This window comes from Myzus persicae, unplaced genomic scaffold, assembly GCF_001856785.1.
Source record: "Myzus persicae strain clone G006 unplaced genomic scaffold, MPER_G0061.0, whole genome shotgun sequence".
Classification (NCBI taxonomy): Eukaryota; Metazoa; Arthropoda; class Insecta; order Hemiptera; family Aphididae; genus Myzus; species Myzus persicae.
This window is the reverse complement of record NW_019103365.1, coordinates 116,204-123,562: the sequence shown is the minus strand read 5'-3', so window position 1 is coordinate 123,562 and position 7,359 is coordinate 116,204. Positions and strand designations below refer to the sequence as shown.

Here is a 7,359-nt window from a genome sequence, read left to right as displayed (position 1 = left end):
CGAGCCTTAGCTACAATAATATCGAACGTAATAGCAAAAATGTTCAAGTACCAATGAGTAATATTTCATAGACAACATCAAAATAAATTACTAAAATCTTTTTTTATTTGTTCTAATAACCAATTTCGTCAAAATGTGAATTCCGAAAGCTTAAAAAAAATTTAAGTACCTTCAGTTATTCATTTTGAATTTCATCTATAGATTTTGTCAAAAATGAATGTGATGTAAATATTACATTTTTCGAATTATTGTTTTAAATAGGTATCTATTTTTTTATCCTTCAAAATACTATAACTAGATCCAATTTCCTACCTAATCATTGATATGTATTATATAAGTCCAATATAATTTTTGTATATTCAAATATTCACATTTATTTCTTGTGTACAAAATTCCTATATTTAATACCTTCTTATTTGGTGATCAATGCAAGTATCTGCTCTCTACGGTTATTTCTATTTGAAAAATAACAAAAAATAAAAAATAAAAATATTTCCGTTTTTCCATTTTTCCACTGTTTTATTTTAGACTGTTATTATAGATTGTTAAGAAAATTTCCAGGAAGTGTATACTTTTTACTTTTGAACCACCACTTCAACTAAATCCAATTCGCTACCAGGAACATAAAAAGGCAGAAACAGTTTTACTAATCAAAAATGTGATGAGAGACTCAAAGAAACAAACAAATATAATTTTATTGAAAATCCATTTTGTTCACCTATTCTTAGATCCACTCAGAATTTAAAATAAAATATCAATGTATTATATCATTGTATTTATAAACATGGTAGTTTTCTTAACGTAAAACATGCTTATTATTTTGAAAAGTATAAACATTTTGGAAAAATTATTGAGATTTTCACCTTAAAATTGTATACATTTTTAAACAAGTATTGTCTCTATCATTTTGCATTTCGTTAATAAAAATACCACGGAGTATCGACTTATGATATTTAAACAACAATAAATACTTCCATTTATTTTCATTTTTATAATCTAAAGCTGAAATTGGAAGTATTTAAAGAATTATTAAATTAATATTATAATTAAATTTCTAATATCAAATACTAAAGCAATCTATTTTTAAAAACAATTTTAATCAGCCCTCATAGTTGAGTGTGTTCTGTGTAGTAAGACATACATTCCTGCAGGGATCTGCAACCTGTTTGATGTCAAGAGCCAACAAATAAATATACATTTTTCAAGGGCCACAGTTTGAATACCTATACCTTATTTTATTTTGAACTAATATGTATACAGTGTTAAAGTCATATCAAATTTATTCATTTTTAAGTTCATAACTCTCAGGCTCGTTCATTAAACAAAATACCTACAACCAAGGTTTTAATCCGCAGTTTCCAGTAAATACTAACTTATTTAGTGACTTGTATACAAATTATAAATTTACCAAATACAATTACAACGAGGGCCACACGTGTGGCCCGCGGGCCTGTATACAGACTTAAGTCGAAAATGCTAAGTGTAGCATTATGGATTTAAAAAGTTCCTCTTGTTGTGATTAATTTGATCAAATTTTCCAAGTGGTGTTTATGGCTTTGCTCTTCCTCCACAGCGTTGATATAGAAAATCTGTTTACTGCAATTGTGCCTATTAAAAAATAGATGAAAATAATAATAGTTTAAATCAATTTCATAATAATTCATTTTTATAGTAATACTTATACATATAGATTTTAAAAAACTGGAGGTGTTTATTTTTTGATCTGTATAACCAATATTTTAGTTATGAATACATTATATATTTATATTATAGTTTTGAAAATGACTTGGGATGGCTTACGTATTTCCTTTGGGTAAACACTATGTTAACCTGAGAGAGTTTACACATTTCCTTCAGGTAAACATAATGTTGATCCTGAAGAGTTCACATATTTACTTCAGGTAAACATAATGTTTACCCAGGAGAGTTTACCCTACAATCGAGAGAGTTTACCGCAGCCCATTCAGTTTTAGATTATGGAATCAAACATTGAATACTACCAATAATAAATAGTAATATTTAATACCTACTAAAAAAGGTGTTGTTTAAAAACCGAAAGTCGAAAAAAGGCTGACTAAAGTACAGAAGAACTGTAAAAAACGAAACAAAATGGGATTGATTTTATGAATAGAGTATTTGTGGCAGCTAAATCATTAATATCGACAGGTAGGTTAGGATAGAAATCCTATTACTTCTGTTATCTTTAATTTAAATTTAAAGTTTAAAAAATAAATACTACTTCAATACTATGTACCTATTGTACCTATTGATTATGTGCGTAGTATAGAAATGATGACAATAGCATTCAATTTTAGATTGTGGAATCGAAAATTAAAAACCTTCTAGCCCGTCGTTAAAAACCCTAAAGTAAATAGTTCACGTTTCAGCAATAATTAATGTTATTGGTAGGGTGAAAAAAAATAAAGGTAATATGAAATATAAAAGTTTGATATAAAACCTGTTAGTATTATGTAATACCAATAAATAGACAATAGTGCATAATTTAAAATAAAAACAACGAAATCCATTTTTAAAATTAATTCTTAACAAACATTAAAAATATTCATAGAAGACAAATGTTTGAAAAAAACTCTTCCCTAAGTATTAAATATTTCGAAAAATAAACTTTACATTATCTCCAGACGAAATTGGGTCAACACGAAGTAGTTTTTAACGACTTGTAAATATTTTATGGAGTTAAAATGTCATTAAGATTACTCTACAGACGGAATTAATTTGTGTATTATAGAATACCCACACAAAAATCAATTTAAATATTTAGATTTTAATGGAAGATATTTACCTAAGTATTCAGCAGCCTCACATTTAATTCTCGGTACCACGAAAACTAACGTTTTCTCAAGCCACAAGATAATTTTATAACGTTTTCAAGATCAAGCGATCACTTTAATAATATGTTTTTATTGTCATCAATTATTGTTTATAAACAAAAAACCATATAACTATAGATGTAATATACTCATAATATATTAAATATTTATATACAGGTTATACGGGATTGCAACTTTCGATAATTGTCTAATATAATTTGGTGTTTTTAAAAAGGGTCAGCACCCGCATTCTTTACTATCTTACTTTAATTTTAAACATTTAAACACATACTTATCTTTGTAAACAGTAAAATGAAGGATTGTTTAACAAGTTTATGCTTGTTAAATGTACACCAAAATATTAATATTGTATGCCAAAATTTTATGAAATAATAGAAATATTTTTCAAAACAAAAAAAAAAGTATGGAGTTTGTTGTCGAAAATATTTTATTTAATAAAACTAAGTATAATGTGTAAGTATGATAGATTATTTATCGACAAACTTTCGTTCCAGGTTAGAATATTCTTTAAGCCCCTATTGCGATTTATCGTTAGCTCGAAAAATGACCTCCCCCCATGCAAGTCTCTGAAGACGTGCCTGACAGGGGCTAAACTCCTACTATAATAATATTGAATAAGCTTAAATATATAAATGATATGTTTGCAAGGGGCTATTGAAATTTTTGGGGAGGTTTAGACCCTAAAGCGTAGGAAACCTACGTAGGTGCTAAAGAGAATATGAACGATATCTGAGTGATATGAGTAAAATATGAAATATAGTTATCTCTTATGACTAATCCATTTAGGTAATTTGTTCTAAATTAAAATTTAATATTATTATAATGAAGTAAACCTTGAATGTGTTTGTTACTCCCCAGTTCTTACCAAATATACGTATTTAATTATAAAAGTACAAACCAGATGTTGAATACTTATAACCGACGAGACAGAATTATTAGATTAAGTCATACTGAAGTCATAGTTATTTAGTCATAGATTAAGTCATAGTTGAAATAGGCAATTTATTGAAAAATTCAAAACTATTTTAGGTGCCTAACCCACTTGAACATTTTTCAACGTGTAAAAATATCTGAGTCCACAAAAATAAAAAAATCTAAAAAAAACTTATGATTTTAAAATCATAGAAATGAAAAACAAGTACCTACGAGTATAATAAGAACTTTAAAATTTTCTTACTCACACATAATGTTACACTTAATGCCTGTGGTGCCTATAATAGGTACCCAAAAATTACTTAAATATTATTATGTTTACCGATAGAGAATAATAGTTAACATTATATCTATTTTATTTTATTTTTTTTATCTATTTTATATTTTTATAGATTATTTCATTTAATATGTTAAATTATTATTTTATTAGGTACTAGATTCATTATCGACCAGAAAAGATACATTTGAGCAGAAAATCAAAGCATTTTATCAGTTATAAATCGTTTACACATTCACACACAAATAAACACACTGTAAAATCAATAGATACATTCGATTCCGCTTCACTCGGCTCAAAATCTAAAATAGAGGGACAATTTCAAGTACTCAACATCGGTGATTTTTGTCCATATTTTTGTTACTGACGGAACGGGCAGTTACGAACAGTGATCAACCGACTATATTGGAAAAGATTAATATTAACGCATAATATTATTATGTATATAATAATAACACTTTGACCACAATAATTTTTTTCGATTTTATTCCATACCGAATTACAGGTAAATGTTATAAATAAATCTGCCCTGTCATAGACATAATGACGTTTAAGCATAACGGTTGATCATCGTTAACAGCAGCTGTGAAAACAAAAACGTCTTTGTCATCTTATATCAAACTGCACTAGACAAAACCGAGAGAAAGAGAGAGAGGGAGAGAGAGAAGTCCGACGCGTTGGATAAATGGATCGAATAATTGTATTGTATAAATAATATTATTATTTGATTTAGTCAACAAAATGTAAATTTATTCAGAACAAATATCTGATTTTACGGATAACTCTGTTTTGTTGTAAAGTTGTAGGTGTCGAGTGTACTCCACCATTCAAGCATAGGCACTGTAATGGACGTGTTAACGAATGTAAGTATTTTTTTTTGGTTTTTCCAAATTATTTTTAAAAGTATACTTACAACTTTCACTTTGACCTCTCAAATGTACCAACTAGATACAATTTTTGCCAGAAGTTTCCCTCGAAGTTGATAATCAAATCATTTTTTTTACTATAAAAAGTGTTTGAAGACTCGAAAAAAATTCAAATACTTACCAACAAAAAATATTAATATTTGTATCTGCTACATAATAGCTATACATACACATAATATTCTATAATATCATATGTGGGCAATATCATATTGTTAAAATGTTGCCTACCGTAGAAAACTCTGTGATACTATGATAATCGGCCGAAAATATCAGTTTATATAATATTGCCGTCTATTAAATGGATCAGGGTGGTCCAACCTTTTGTCATTGGCGGGGCAATTTACACATTTATAAACACTAGGGGGGTCGCTAAAAGAAAAAAATATTTGTATTTTATTTCATAATCATTGCAAACGTATTATAATAATATAATACACAAGTTATCACATTATAAAATGCGTATAAATTAGGACCGCGGGTTGGACCCGCTCGATATAGATAATCTCATACTATGTATTATTTAGTATTTAATTCAGTATGTGATTTAGCCGATAAAAATTTTAATTTATTCAGAAGAACAATTCCGATTATATACCGACAACTCTGTGCAGCTGTGTAGTTGTTTAATGGGTGTCGAGTGTACTCGGTCATTGAGTAGGTATGTGGGCACCGTAATGGATTGGTAAAATTGTAATTCAATTAAATTTAAATCATCGCACGTCCGCACGTGTACGATGAAAAACGGTTCTGTGGGAAGACGATCTACATGTTTTATGCAAATGTCACAAATCAATCATTTTAATAATAACATACCTGTACATATCGTAGAAACTAAAATAAAAATACTATTTAGTATGATTACGTTATGTTTATCGGCCGAGAATAGTAGTTTATATATACCTAATAATATCTTCGTCTAGCTGTTGTACGGATAATCTCATGATATATTATAACATGATTTGACGTGGTTTTGCCGATAAAAATTTTAATTTATTCGGAAGAACCATCTGAATCCGACTATTCGGATAACTCTGTTATTTTTCTGTACAGTCTGTGTGGATAGTGTACTTCGCCAGTGATTATAGAAACCGTGATTTATGACGTGATGAATAATTGGAGTTAAATCGTGTAAATCATTGCAGGCACCTGTTGTATAACAATATTGCGGTGGAGAAAGAAGATTCCTCGGGAAGGCAGTAAACATTTTCGGTAACCCGCGAGATTTCAAAATATCAGTTATCAACGACGTACCTACCTACCAAAAAATCTTGGAAATCAAAATCAAAATACTACTTAATATAGTACCTGCCCATATGTTGTATGTTTATCGTCCAAGAATAAGTATACTATTAGTTTATAAACTAAAATAAATGTCTTCGTCTATCATAACAACTTAAAATAGATCATCTCACATTTTAATATTTCGTATTATTATTGTTATTAATTTAGAGTTTGAATGTTGATGACTTTTGCATTTTTTTCTTTTGATTCTACACAATGCTGCCCTAGCTAAAAATTTGTTTCATGCTCCCTTGATGCAGAATATTCTAATTTTATTTTGTATTTTATGCGTTTTTAGCTATAAATGCATTTTTTTGTTTTCTTTATTTTTCAACATTTTTCAACATTTTTTCAAATTTTAACTCATTTTTTGTAGTTTTTATACTATGTGGAGCATATTTCTCAAATTTTAGATCAGAGCAAGTTTTAAACCCAAGTTTGATTTATTTTCAGTAGTTTTATATAGGTAATAATCTTAAAATGTAAAACATGTATACTATTGTCCGTTGATATTATAATTTATAATTCATATTTTAAATTACCATTACACCCTCTGTCACACCCATATCTCCAATGTCTCCAATATAATATAAATACATTTTTTTTCACTTACTTAATTAGTTTTTTGGACCTTTTTTAAGTTTTCCGGTCATTTTTGCACTCTTTTTAGGCCATTTCTGTGTGTTTCTTAGGTCGTCAACATCCCCGCAACCCCATAGTAACTTATTATCATTACGTCACGACGCGATATCAAATTTTAGTCGATAATGACGAAAATAAAAACGTGTTCGGAAGGACCATCCGATTATTATTATCATTATCATTATTATTATTATTATTATTATTATTATTATTATTATTACTACGGACTACGGATACGGCAATAATACACGATTGTGTAATATAATAATATTGTGTACGACTGTCTTGTTTAACCACCTCGCTCCCCTCCGCGGGTGAACCACGCACCGTGTACGCACTACAACAACTCGGTCGTATAATATATATGTGTGTGTGTGTGTGTGTGTGTGTGTGTGTGTGTGTGTGTGTGTGTGTGTGTGTGTGCGTGTGGAGTAAAGTAATCCGCCGA

The 7,359-nt window shown here is 28.7% G+C and overlaps 1 long non-coding RNA gene across 1 annotated transcript; it reads left to right on the top strand.

The window, feature by feature from the left end:
- The first annotated feature begins 4,231 nt into the window (after nucleotides 1–4,231).
- LOC111034381 lies at nucleotides 4,232–6,292 on the top strand. Its single transcript, XR_002604530.1, has 4 exons — nucleotides 4,232–4,567; nucleotides 4,643–4,805; nucleotides 4,863–4,925; nucleotides 6,131–6,292. It is a non-coding gene; the product is annotated as an uncharacterized LOC111034381 (long non-coding RNA).
- Nucleotides 6,293–7,359: the final 1,067 nt, after the last annotated feature.